A 14,905-nucleotide genomic window follows, 5' to 3' on the forward strand; every position below is an offset into this window, starting at 1 on the left:
TAGGACAATGGCGCCGACTCTGGGAGTTATTTTCAGTCGGAGGAGTCCCATTTGATAACTCCTCTTCCAGTAATTATGAGGGAGGTGATGAGGACAGTCCTGCTGTCCCTTCAGAAGCACAGTCTGTGCAACGGGGCAATAGCGGGAGCACAGAGAGAGAGTGCTCTCTTGGGATTTCCCCAATTTAGTTTAGCCCCAAATTCCATTGATCAAATCGTATTGTGGAGACATCAAAATTATCAATCACAAAACAAACTGGTTTTAGGCACCTGTGTTTTTGGTCCTGGGCTCGGCGGCCATATAGGGAAACATACTAAACCCAGACATTTCTGGAAACTAGACATCAGGGGGAGTCCATAGAGGTGTGACCTGTGTGGATTCCCCAAAGTTTTCTTACCCAGAATACCCTGCAAAGCTGAAATGTTGAATAAAAACTCTATTTATTTTGCATTTCTGTCACACAAACTACAGGAATATGCTGGGATCCACAAAATTCCTACCACTCAGTGTTTCCCCACCTGTCCTGATAAAAAACTACCCCACTTCAATGCCTGTACTTAGTGCCTGCGTCAGGAATGGATCACCCCAGGCTCAACAGTTGCCCTCATGTTAGGACCAACATTGACCGTTGTGTGATCTATTCCTGTCGTGGGCACTAGGCCTACCCACACAAGTGAGGTGCCATTTTTATTGCGAGAATTGAGGGAATGCTGGGTGGAAGGAAATTTGTGGCCCCTCTCAGATTCCAGAACTTTCTGTCACCAAAATGTGAGGAAAAAGTGCTTTTTGGCCAAATTTTGAGGTTTGAAAAGGATTCTGGGTAACAGAACCTGGTGAGAGCCCCTCACGTCACCCCATCTTTGATTCCCCTAGGTGTCTAGTTTTCAAAAATGCGTAGGTTTGGTAGGTTTCCCTAGGTGCCGGATGAGTTAGAGACCAAAACCTACATCAAGGCACTTTACAAAAAACACGTCAGATTTCATTGTAAAAATGTAATGTGTCCATGTTGCGTTGCATGTCAGGAGCATTAGGCCTACCCATGCAAGTGAGGTATCATTTTTATCGGGAGACTTGGGGGAACACAGAATAGCAAAACATCTATTTGAGAAATTGCCTGGAATTCACATGCTAATATGGGCACCCTGGAATTCAGAAATGTGCAAATAACCACTGCTTCTCAACACCTTTTCGTATGCCCATTTTAGAAATACAACGGTTTTCTTGATACCTATGTTGCACTCTTTATATTCCAGCAAATTAATTGCTCTATACCCGGTATAGAATGAAAACCTATTGCAAGGTGCAGCTCATTATTGGCTCTAGGTACCTAGGGATCTTGATGAACCTACAAGCCAAGAGTCCAGCAGATGTAACAGTATATTGCTTTAAAAAATCTGACATTGCAGGAAAAAGTTACAGAGTAAAACGTGGAGAAAATGTCTGTTTTTTCAGCTAATTTTCAATATTTTTTTTATTTCAGCTGTTATTTTCTGTAGGAAAACCTTGAAGGATTTACATACATGACCCTTTGCTGAATTTAGAATTTTGTCTACTTTTCAGAAATGTTTAACTTTCCAGGATCCAGCACTGGTTTTGGACCCATTTTGTCACTAACTGGAATGAGGCTGAAAGCACAAAAAATAGTAAACATGGGGTATGTCCCAGTAAAATGGCAAAATTATGTTGAAAAATGTGGCTTTCTGAGTCAAGTCTGCCTGTTCCTGAAAGCTGAGAAGATGGTGATTTTAGCACCGCAAACCCTTTGTTGATGCAATTTTCAGGGAAAAAACCACAAGCCTTCTTCGGCAGCCCTTTTTCCCCATTTAAAAAAAAAAGAACTGACATTTTCCCTGTATTTTGGATAATTTCTTGGCCTCTTCCAGGGGAACTCACAAACTCTGGGTACCTTTCAAATCCCTAGGATGTTGGAAAAAAAGGACACAAATGTGGTGTGGGTAGCTTATGTTGGCAAAAAGTTATGAAGGCCTAAGTGCAAACTACCCCAAATAGCCAAAAAAGGGCTCAGAACGGGGAGTGGGGGAAGGCTCAGCAGCTAAGGGGTTAATGAATATTAGTATTATTTTGTGGTTGTGATATTTTGTATAAGTTTCCTACTTTTTAATACACCCAGTTTCACCGAACATTAATCGCCGTGCCTTGCACATTGTTTCTCCAGACACCCACTTATTTGGCCTTTATACAGTGGCAGCCGCTGCAAATCTCAAAGGGAGGGGTGGCTGGGGCGATGTGGAACATAAAATAATAATAAAATAAAAATGTACCTGTTCCTGCCACAGCCTCGCTCCATTCCTGATGGGATTGGTGTCCCAGAAGTCCCTGAGACACCAGCACAGGCTCCCCATGTAATACTGGTGCTGCTCTCATGTTATACCTAGGACTGGTCTGAGCAGCTTGGTCTGCCGCTCAGAAAGTGCACTGGAGTCTGTGCTGTTTCTCCAATCCACCTATGCATCACAGTCAGATTGGAGAAATCTAAGGGGGTCATTCTAACATTGGCGGGAACCGCCAAGCGGCCACCATGCGGCCGCAATAACGCGGCCCCATTCCAACATTCCCGCTGGGCCGGCGGGCGCTAACCATGTTAGCGCCCGCCGGCCCAGCGGGAATGAGGCCGCAACACAGGATCCGGCTCCTAATGGAGCCGGCGGTGTTGCGGCGGTGCGACGGGGGCAGTTGCACCCGTCGCGCTTTTCACTGTCTGCCATGCAGACAGTGAAAAGCAGGCCGGGGCCCTGTTAGGGGCCCCTGCACTGCCCATGCCAGTGGCATGGGCAGTGCAGGGGCCCCCAGGGGCCCCAGGACACCCCTTACCGCCAGCCTCTTCCTGGCGGTGTAAACCGCCAGAAACAGGCTGGCGGTAAGGGGGTCATAATCCCCAGGGCAGCGCTGCCCTGGCGGATTATCACCGCCGGGGGAAAATCGGCGGGACACCGCTGTCCCCGGCGGTGCGACCACGGCTTTACCTCCGCGGTCGGAATAGGGAATGAAGCACCGCCAGCCTGTTGGCGGTGCTTCCGTTATTCTTGCCCTGGCGGTCCAAGACCGCCAGGGTCAGAATGACCCCCTAAGTGTGCTAAGACCGCCGGACAAACTGACATGGGCACTTAGTGCACTCCACTCCTCCTCCTCCCTCCCATGGCTAAGCCCCGCCCCTCCCTCCACATGCTGGCTGAGCTAGCAGTTGAAAAATAAAACAATAATGAGATATTGTTTTAGTTTTCATCTGCTGGCTGTTAGCCAGTGGACCAATGCTCCTTCACCATTGCGCAGGAGCCGCCCATGCCTTTATAGTTTTTTAATTAAACAGAGACATATCAGTTAAAAATTTCAGACATTTCTTGCTATTATGTTCTTACAGTTGTAAAAATTAGTAAAGATATCGCTGATTCATTCATGGCACTGGATCTGATGTTGTCGCCTTTTGATAAATTACAGACTTTACAGCATTTAGGGCCAGATGTATCAAGCTCCCGGTTTGCATTTCTCAAATAGCAAATTTTAAGAAATCGCTATTTAAGAAATGCAAAATGGGATGTATAAAAATTGCGATTCGGTAATATAGATTTCTTAAAAGTCGCAATCGCTATTACCGAATCGCAATTAGGGAATGGGACTCCATTCATCCCTATGGGAGGCCCATAGGTGCGAATGGTTTTGCATTTCTGAATTTGAGAATTCCTGTTCACAAAGTAGGTAATGCAAATCCCAGGGTGCTGGGGGCCTGAGGCCCCCTTTCATGCACCACCCAAAAAAATCAGTGGACATGTGAAGCACACATGCCATAGGAGTATCTGTGCCCTACATGTCATTATTAAAAATTGGATTTGGTGGTAATTGCATTTCCTAAATGCCCGATTCGCATTTCGGAAATACATGATACATGTGCTTTGGAAATTGCAAATAGGAATTCTCTATTTGCGATTTCCTATTTAGAGAGTCACAATTTGCGTTTCCCTAAATGGAGTCACAATTTTGAGGAATCGCTATTTTTGTGGTTCCTTGAAATTGACCTGCGAATTCCTTTCAGAAATCATGAAAGGCGATTTTGCATTCGCAAACGGTGAAATTTACCATTCCGCACCATTTGCGAATGCAAAATCCTTTGCTACATCTGGCCCTTAGTTCAAAGGGAACATAGTTAATGTTTAAAGTCCTATCTAGGTTCCCACAAGGACTATAACATCACAAGGTTTCGAGTGTAAATCAAGTTAGCTTTTATTCAGCTGGAGTGTGCCACCTGCATGCTTGAAACTAGGCGTTGACTCCCTGCAAGCCATAGATGCTTGGAAAGTATACAGCAAGACATCAATCTCTTAAGATAATGCCCTTTTTCCTTCTAAAAATGAAGATGGTTGGAGAGGGGAGAAAGAAGTTTAATAGTTTAATAGGAATCCGATTTTAGGATTTCCTTATTAAAAAGAAATGATCATATGCAGCAAAATAAAGTAATTGTAAATGAAGTTCTGGTTTCCATGAGTTCAAGGGATACTTTTTTTTATCTTGGTGCCGTGTGTCTGCTACAAAAAGATACATGTTCAAGATATACTTAGTGTGTTTCAGACCTGATATCCTTAGGTTAATCTCTCCCCAATATTTTTGTTCTCACTCCTTCGGTTTTTCTGAATTTGATTTTGCTGGCCTTAGGGCTCCGCACACTTCACCAGTGCTTATCAGTGCTAAAGTGATTGTACTCTTTCTTTTAAACATGCTAAAATTGGCTAACACCTAACTGGTAAATTTAATTATCTTAGAAGCCACTATAAAGTGGCACCACAGGTACCCAGGGCCTGTACATTAAATGCTACTAGTGGGCCTAGGTGTGTATCTGCAACAATGTCTCAACAGGTATAATTCATAACCCGAAGGTAAAGGATCGCAAAAAACAAGGTTAACACAGGGGAGTATGTGTACTCAAATGTATGTTTATGTTAATACTTAGCCATAAAAAGCAACCAGTCAAGTGTGACTGTTATACAGTGAAATGTGGCTTTTGTTTTTGATCAAGAAAGTGTGAATTATGTGTCAAGTCATTCTTTTCCACATATACTTAAGTTGTATTTTATTAAGTTAGCCAATCTGCTGTTTTGTGTATTTACATGTGTATATACATTTCATTTCTGTGTTTCACTTGCACCATTCACCAGCAGGATATTAATGAGCACCTTGTGTTCACTTACAGAATTTGGCTATGAGAATTGTGATTGCTTTTTATGGCTAGGTAATGACAAACATTAATTTGAATATGCGTACTTCCCTGTGTTAACCTTATTTTTGACGTCCTTTACCACTGGGTTAAGAATTATAGCAGTTGAGACATTATTGCAGATGCATATTTATACCCGGGTCTGGACTGGGTTTTCTTTGTGTATCCCCTGTGGCAGTTTTCCACTCCACCAGTGGCCTACAGCATTTATTGTGCCACCCACTTAAATAGCCCTTTAAACATGTCTTGGGCCTGCCATTGCAACCTGTGTACAGTTAAAATTGCCACTTCGACCTGGAACATTGAACCACTAAGGTAGGCCCTAAACAGCTCACAGGGCAAGGTACATTGGGGGTTATTCTAACTTTGGAGGAGGTGTTAATCCGTCCCAAAAGTGACGGAAAAGTGACGGATTTACCACCAGCCGTATTATGAGTCCATTATATCCTATGGAACTCGTAATACGGCTGGTGGTATATCCGTCACTTTTGGGACGGATTAACACTCCTCCAAAGTTAGAATAACCCCCATTGTATTTAAATAATGGGACATGTACCTTTAAGTTGTACCTGTCCTGGGAGTGAAAAACTCTTATATTCATTTTCCACTTGTGCAAGACCTACCTCTACAATAGGATAAGATTGGGTTACCTCATTGCATTTAATAAGTATAACTTTTGATTTAGTACAGGTAGGAATGTTATGTTTAGTGCCCAAGGATTTGGAATTTAAAACCCTCTTTAATGGTAGAGTAGGATTTTAAGTAGCAATTCTGAAACTGCCACTTTTAGAGAGTTGGCATTTATTTGCTCTAACCATTTGGTGCCTGAAGCCTGTTCTTGGGTAAGATGACTGGCTGTAGTTAGCAGTCGGCCTTTGTGTATTGCTCCCAGACAGTATCACAATAGAGAATCTGGGTGCTGGCAGGATGGGCAACCCTGGCTTGATGGGGGAGGAGGGGTGGAGCTGTCACCTACCACATTTACACTTCAAAGGTACTGGGCTGGTTCAAATACAAATGACTTCACACTAGCCTATTGTCAGACTAGGACCAGGGAAGAGAGGCAGGACATTCTAGACACTTTTGTGAGGGGAAAACTCCAGAAGCTTCTCCAACTTCAAAGAGGCACCAGGTATAAAACATAGGACCCTTAGACTCACTCTTCAGTACACTTCTGGACCTGGAGAGTCTACAGAAGAAGGACTGCCCTGCTGTCAGAGGATAACACTGCTGATTGAGGCCTGCCCTTCTATCTGAGAAGGAATACTCAGCCTGCACCTTTAATCCCAGACTGAAGTAACGCCAAGGGTTAGCTGACTGACCTCCTGTTCTGAACTACAGGGGCACAGCAAGATCCCTGAAATTGTCAGCTGATCACCTGCAACTGTACCTGTCTGGACTGTGCAACTAGACCTTCCTGAACCCTGCTGGTCTCTGTTGGAATCTGTTCCTGACACTCAAAAGGTGCCTCCCGGGAATTGTACCCTTAGTGTGGCATCAGTTGAGCTCCTTCTTGAAGAAAAAGAGAAAACCTGAAGTTCTGAGTTTCTCAGGACTGCGAACTGGTACGTTTGGCACACACCTACCACCAATTTGAAACTCTGGTGAATCCGACTCTTTGCGCTACAGTAAGCTCATACCCCCTCAACCAACAACCCACTTCCTCACAGTATGTAATTGTAAAGCATGATTTTACATTCTCTATAGAAATAAACTGCAAAAATGCAGCCTACTTGTACTGAACTAATGAGTATAGCTTTAAGAATGCCCATGTTAAATTTGTGCCCTTTGTCTCAGCATTTAAACAAGACTTTGATTGGCATGGAGCCCAGCTAAGGTTCTAGATAGCAATCCTCTAATCTCTTGAACTTTTTCTGTGACCCTTTCAATAACTCGATAGATTGAGTCACATGGCCTCATCTATTTCTAGCATACTATTACACTCCTGGGGTAAATTAGGCCTACTCCATATAGGAGCACACTAAGGCTCTCTTTATGACATTGGTGGTAAATCCCACTTACCGCCATGTCGACTGCCGCCAACATACCGCCGCTGCAGCGGATATCCGTTCATCATATTATGACACACACATACAAATCTGTCACTTATTAGCCACACAGACAAGTCATCCAGCCCAAAGGTCAGTGATAAACTGGTGGTATAAAAACCCACACCGTATGCCAACAGAACAATGCCCACAACATTATGACCCACTTATCACCATGGCGGACATTCAACGGTGGTAAACCATTGGCAGTACATACAGCGCGCTCAAAATACACACACATACAAAACAACACCACATTGGACAATTCAACCTATACACACCTGACACCCATACACACACCACAACCACACACCCACACCACTATAAAACACCCACCCACAGTACCCACAACCGCCTTACGACTACAAACCATTGCCAACAGAGAGAAACAGCAAGAGCACTCACACATACCACCCTCACCAATACACCACCCACGCACCTTACATCACACACCCCAACACATCACCCTACTCACCCTCACCCACACCACTCACACTAGACCCATCGCACCACAACAACACCCCAGATTCTCAGGAGCTAAGGGTCATGGTGGAGGAAGTCATCCGGGTAGAGCCACAGCTATTTGGACCACAGGTGCAGCAGATATCCATTGCTAGGAAGATGGAGCTATGTCTGAAGATCGTGGACAGGGTCAACGCCGTGGGACAGCATCCAAGAACCAGGGATGACATCAGGAGGAGGTGGAACGACCTACGGGGGAAGGTGCGTACCATTGCAGCAATACATCAGCTCTCAGTACAGAGGACTGGCGGTGAACCCTCACCTCCTCCTCCACGAATAACAACATAGGAGGAGCAAGTCTTGGCAATCATGCATCCTGGGTGCCTAGCAGGAGTAGCAGGATGACTGGACTCTGGTAAGTCAACTCTTTACTACTTTCACCCCCCTACCTGCATACCATCACATAACCCCACCCTCACACTCACTCCCATAACTCCACCACCTCCCACACACCTCACCATCACAACCACTCATCCCAATGGCAAGCCCAGCATTCCATACCAATGCATGGACATCACTCACAGACCTGCATGGACACCTATCACTAAAGCATGCACACTAGAGAGAATTAACTATCCCACCACATAACAACTCACACAAGGTAAAGCTGCCATAGAGGGCAACCCATCTATGCACAATATGTCACACACAGAAATAATAACACTGCATTTACATCCCCACAGGTATCCCAGCCAATGTCACCTGAGAAGAGGTGCCAGCAACATCCAGTCCCCCCACAGAAGTGATGACAGCAACTCTGCTCGCCTGGATATGGATGACCAACCTGGCCCATCAGGGACCCCCAGACAGTTGGTCACCCAGGCACAGTCCTACACCACCACAGAGCCTCCCCCCTCAGGGAACACCACCGCAACACCTACCCAGCGGACCCATACCTCTGTCCCCAGGACACCTCAATCAGCAGTGTGTAAACCATTACACGGACCCCAGGGGACACCACAAAGCCAAGACAATCAGTACCTGGGGTCAGTGGAAGTAGGCACACGGTTCAGGGGACAGAGGCACAGTGCAACAGGGAAGGTGGGAGGACTGCTGTGCGCCAGGGCGAGGACAGGCCCAGGGAACCGACTCTCCAGGTGGCACTCACCACTATCCTGGGAGCATACCAACATTCCCTGGATATGCTGTGCCAGATCCTGGACCATTTGCAGGAGAACATGCCGCTGCAGGAGGGACAGTACCAGGGGATCAAGGAGGACCTGAAGGCCATTAAAACCACCCTGGTCTCCATTGCAGGGGTGCTGGCAGACATGGTCAACAATATGAGGAAGGCAGTCTCACACCAGCAAGCCTCTGCTACTAGCCAGACTACTGAACAGCCCTCCACCTCCTCTGCCACTAGTGGACAGGAGGCCCTGCCACAGGACCAACAGGCCACTAGCACCCCACCCCCTGCAGAAGGAGAACCACCCCGCAAATGTTCACTGCGATCCAGGCAGAAGCCAGGGACTATTGCCAAGACCACCGCCAGGAAATGAGACTCTCCTGATTGTCACCCTTGTGTCACCCTGTCCACCTTGAACTGCCATTGCTCCCCTACCTATGCCCCTTTGGACAATGCACCTGTGCTACAAATAGACTGGACTCTAACCTGGACTTTCCACCATCATCACCCCAGCCCATTGCACTTCCCCCTTTTCTTCAGAGCACTGCAATAAACGCACTTTGAAAAAATACAAGTATGGAGTATGTCAAACGATTCAAGACTGTATTTGTTTAACAAGGTTAAAACATTGCAATTGAACTGTACAGGAATGTATAATAGGAAAGACCTGTAGTTGGCTGCCGTCAACACACCAGGAGCGATAGTGGGGTACCAACAGCTGCAAAAAGAGTTGCAAAAGGGTACAATAAGTGGGTATAGAAGTGGGAAATCACAGCCTGCCATTTACAATGTCAAACAAAAAACTTTCAATGAAATGTGAAGTTACACCTTCTATCTGTGTGTCATTGTAAGTATTGTCTAATCACTGCAGTTATGTTGTCCTCATCCTCATCCTGTGCCTCCTCCGGGCAGCTCCAGCCTCCTCCTCCTGCAGAAAAGGCACATGGCGTCTCAAGGTAAGGTTATGCAACATGCAGCGTGCCACGATTACCTGACAGACCTTCTTGGGTGAGTAGCACAGGGATCCCCCAGTTAGATGGAGGCACCGAAACCTGGCCTTCAGAAGGCCAAAGGTACGTTCCATAATCCTTCTTGTTTGCCCATGTGCTTTATTGTAAAGTTCTTCTGCCCTTGTCCCGAGATTTCTCACAAGGGTCAGTAGCCATGAGAGGTTGGGGTAACCAGAGTCACCTGCAAATATCGAGGGACAACTGTTAGCCACATACTATCCCTTATAGCCCACACCAGACCCATATACCAACATCCACTGGGTGTGAACCAGGGCTCACCTATTAGCCACACCCTGTGCCTTTGTAGTTGGGCCATCACATTTGGGATGCTGCTATTCCTCAGGATAAAAGCATCATGCACAAAGCCTGGATATTTAGCATTGACATGGGAGATGTACTGGTCTGCCAAACACACCATCTGCACATTCATTGAGTGAAAACATTTTTGATTTCTGAACACATGTTCATTTTGCCGGGGGGGGGGACAAATGCAATATGTGTTCCATCAATCGCCCCAATGTTGTTGGGGATATGTCCCATTGCATAGAAGTCAGCCTTCACTGTAGCCAAATCCTCCACCTGGGGGAAAACAATGTAGCTGCACATGTGTTTAATCAGGGCAGCCAACACTCTGGTCAGCACTAATGAAAACATTGGCTGTGACATTCCTGCTGCCAAGCCCACTGTCACTTGGAAATAACCAGCTGCCAAGAAATGGAGCACAGATAGAACTTGCACAAGGGGGGGATCCCAGTGGAGTGACGGATAGCAGATAGCAGGTCAGGCTCAAATTGGGCACACAGCTCCCTGATTGTAGCCCTGTCCAATCTGTAGGTGAGGATGATGTGCTGTCTGTCATTGTTGCCAAGTCCACCAGGGGTATGTACACAAGGAGATGTTTCTATCTCCTGTTCATCCACAGCGGTTGCAATCTATGGGGCAATAGAATGAGGAGCTGGTCATAATATGTACATTGCAGCCACTCCAATTCAATGCATGAATATTTTAATGTATTGGCGGCATATGTCCTGAATGTACAACTGTGATCTGTGACGCAGTTATGATCCATGGCCTACCCCCTCCCCGAAATGGCGTTCACCTGTCCTGCATGGAGGGACACTTTGGAAGTGAGGTAATTCTGCTGAGATTGTGCGCCATTGCGGGAGGCGGTCTGGAACTGCCGTGCAACTCCTCATTGGCTATTATCGAGCCCTATGGGGTACAGTGGCCAATGGTGATGTACACCAGCAGTGACGGTATGCACCGCCATGGACGTCACCACCATTTTCACTCACTTGCTACCTGACCTTCAACAGGAGAGGACCTACACTGCATGTGCTGCTATGAACTGTGTCTGGAACAAACCATGGCCCGTGTGACTGGGGAAAGGGACCCTGCCTTCACCTCGGCGGAGTTGGAGAGACTAGTGGATGGGGTCCTACCTCAGTACGGACTGCTGTATCGGCCTCCAGACCAACAGGTGAGTACACCGTGAGCCCAATGCATGGGCCATGAATGCATGCAGTGCTGTGTGTGAAGGCCTCGTGTAGGGAGGGTTTGTGGATGGGCCCTGGGCAGTGTGCAGCATGTATGCTGGGCAATGTCTGTGCATAAGGGGATGGGAAGGGCTATGGTGGGCCATGAATGTAACATGCACGAGAGTCTAACTAATACCTTTCCCTGTGTATATTTCCTCTGCAGGTCAGCGCCCATCAAAAGAAGGGTATATGACGTGCCATCACCAAGGACTTGCGGACCCTGCGGGTCTTTGGCAGGCAGAGCACCCACTGTCAGAAACGGTGGGAGGATCTGAGACTCTGGACAAGGAAGTCAGTGGAGGTCCAGCTGGGGATGGCCTCCAACGAGGAAGGGGTGCCTGCCCATCCCTGACCCCTCTGATGGCCCGCATACTGGCGGTGGCCTATCCGGAGCTGGATGGGCGATTGCGGGCATCACAGCATCAACAAGGGGGTGAGTACAGTGCCCATCATTACGAGTTACGCCTGGTGGGGTGGTATTCGGGTTGGGTATTTGTGCCTGTGGGTGCCCCTAGCCCAGGGCTGACATTGCAGGGTAGGTCCCATGTTGGGTAGGGTTCTGATGTGAAATTGCTCCAACATAGCTAGTAGGCATACTATATTGGGCATGGCTGTGTGGGTTCCAGATATGCTGCATTTGGCGGTATGTGTCCCTCCCCATGCCCTGTTGACTAGCATTATTACTGGTAATGCATCGGATATTGCGTAGGGCTGTTCCCTGTGCGTGAGGGTGCTGTGTACGCCAACGGTGGTGTTGCTGCAGCCATTGACCAAGTGTATCCTTTGTCTCTCCCCCCTTTTGTTTTGTCACCCTCTCCGTATGCGCATTAGCATCATCTGGCGGAGGAGCAGAGGCACCGGCGACGGAGGGAGCTGCATCCCACAGGACCCAGGAGGTGGAGTCCACCGACGGTGAGGGCACCAGTGCAACAGAGGGCGAGGAGAGCCCCATGGCAGAGACTGGAGGGGACAGTTCGGACACGGATATCTCCTTAGATGGAAGCTCCCTGGTGCTGGCAGACACCTCTGTGTCTACCCCAGCTACAGCTGCCACCCCCCATACCAGCACCGCCCTCCCAGCAGCCCCTCATCAAGTTGCCCGTGCCTGCTCACACAGGAGGGTGGGCATCTCCTTCGCCCCAGGCACCTTGGGCCCTGCCCAGTTAGCCCTGCTGCCCTGAGTGAGGAGGCTATTGACCTCCTGCAATCCATCTCTGTTGTGCAGTCAACCAATGTGAATGCCATCCAAGGGTTGGCAGCCCAAATGCAACAAGCCAATGCATTTCTGGAGGGCATTCACACTGGCTTGGCGGCCCAACAGAGATCAATCCAGGCTCTGGTGTTCAATATGAACATGGCGGTAAGAACCGCCGTGTTCATGCTGGCGATCCCGTCGTGCAGATCACTGCCCGAAAATGCAAAGTGCATAGGCAGTGCAGGGGCCCCCAGGGGTGCCCCGGGGCACCCCCTCCACTAGCCTTTCCCTGGCGGGATAACCCACCACGGAAAGGCTGGTGGATCAGAAAACATTATCCCAGGGGTAGCACAGCTACCCTGGCGGATGGTGTTTCCACTCACTGCCAGTCTGCCTGATGGCAGAAGCCTGGCAGTGAGTGAGGGCTGCCATTGGCAGCCCTCACCATGATCATTATGCGGCAGGTTGGCCCGCCATGCCGGCTAGTGGTTTCAGCCGCCAACGCCAGCATGGCGGGCCAACCCGCCGTGTTCATAATGACCACCTATGGCTTCCTCTCTGATGGCAGCCATTGTCCCTGTGTCCACCCTCTCCCCTCCAACTTCCTGTACCCAATCCCATTTCCCTCAACCCCAACCTATCCCAAGCACACAGGCAGACGAGCATGCACATAGGACAACACCCAAGAGTGGCACAGGTAAACACGGGCACCACACTTCATCCCACAGGCACTCACACAAACACCATCCAGAATCAGACATAGCAACAGCCACTGCCTCCACTGTGTCCCCCTCCTCCTCATTCTCCACCTCCCTCCCTGTTGTGTCTACACTCACACCTGCATGCACTACATCCTCATCCACTAACGCCATCGCCAGCACACCTATCAGAACACACACCTCACTGACAGTCACCACCCCAACAGCCTGTACACGTCCCCTGTGTCCTCTCCCACTGTGTCTGTCACCCCCCCTCCCAAGGTACACAAACTCAAGAACTCAGATACCCAACAGCAATCCACCTCACAGCAGCATCCAGCCCATGCACTTGCACCCAAACACAGCAGTTAGACACCTCCTACAACACCTCCCTCTTCCTCCACTCCCAAACCTTCTCCATCTTCCCACCCCAATATCCCTAAGAAGCTTTTCCTCTCCACCATTGACCTCTTCCCTCCCCCTCCCCCATCCTTCACGTCTTGCCAGGGTGTGTAAAACCCAGGCAAGCACCTCAGCCACCCAGTCCACGGGCCCAGTAGTGTCCACAGCAAATCATGGTGGGAAAGGATCCTGGCACCAATCATCAACACGGAAAGGGTGCCTGCCCCAAGTGCTACCAAGAAGGTCAAGGTGCCAACCCCAGCTGCTACCGTGACGGTCAAGGTGACACCCCCAGCTGCTGCCAAGAAGAGCAAGGAGCCATCCCCAGCTGCTGCCAGGAAGAGCAAGGAGCCATCCTCAGCTGCTGTCAAGAAGAGCAAGGAGCCATCCCCAGCTGCTTCCCGGAAGGGCAAGGGGCCTGCACCTGCAGGCAGAAAGGACAAGGGACCTGGTGCTGTGACTCAGTCGGAGCCCCCACCACCAACCATGGTGGTGCAGCCGTCCGAGCCTGCAGGGGATGGGCAGGAGCTTCCCCCATAACCACCACCAGCAGCACCCCCACTGCCGGTAGGCAGCAGTCCGAGGCTGCAGGGGTTGGGCTGGATGGGCTGGAGCTTCCTCCCACCACCACCAGCAGCAGCAGCATCACCACCAGTGGGCAGCCGTCTGAGGTTGCAGGGGATGGGCTGGAGCTTCTCCCCCACAACCCCCACCGCCACCACCAGTGGGCAGCCATCCGAGGCTGCAGGGGATGGGCTGGGGCCTCCCCCACCACTACCACCAGCAGCAGCAGAACCACCATCACCAGTGGATAGCCATACGAGGCTGCAGAAAATGGGCTGGAGCTTCCCCCCACAACCCCCACCAGCAGCAGCAGCATCACCACAAGTAGGCAGCCGTCCAAGGCTGCAGGGGTTGGGCTGGATGGGCTGGAGCTTCCCCCAACCTCCACCAGCAGCAGCAGCATCACCACCAGTGGGCAGCAGTCCGAGGTTGCAGGGGATGGGCTGGAGCTTCCCCCCCACACCCACCACCACCAGTGGGCAGCCGTCAAAGGCTGCAGGGGATGGGCTGGGACCTACCCCCACCACTACCACCAGCAGCACCACCACCACCAGTGGACAGCCATCCGAGGCTGCAGA

Source organism: Pleurodeles waltl, chromosome 2_1 (assembly GCF_031143425.1).
Source record: "Pleurodeles waltl isolate 20211129_DDA chromosome 2_1, aPleWal1.hap1.20221129, whole genome shotgun sequence".
In the NCBI taxonomy this organism is placed as follows: Eukaryota; Metazoa; Chordata; class Amphibia; order Caudata; family Salamandridae; genus Pleurodeles; species Pleurodeles waltl.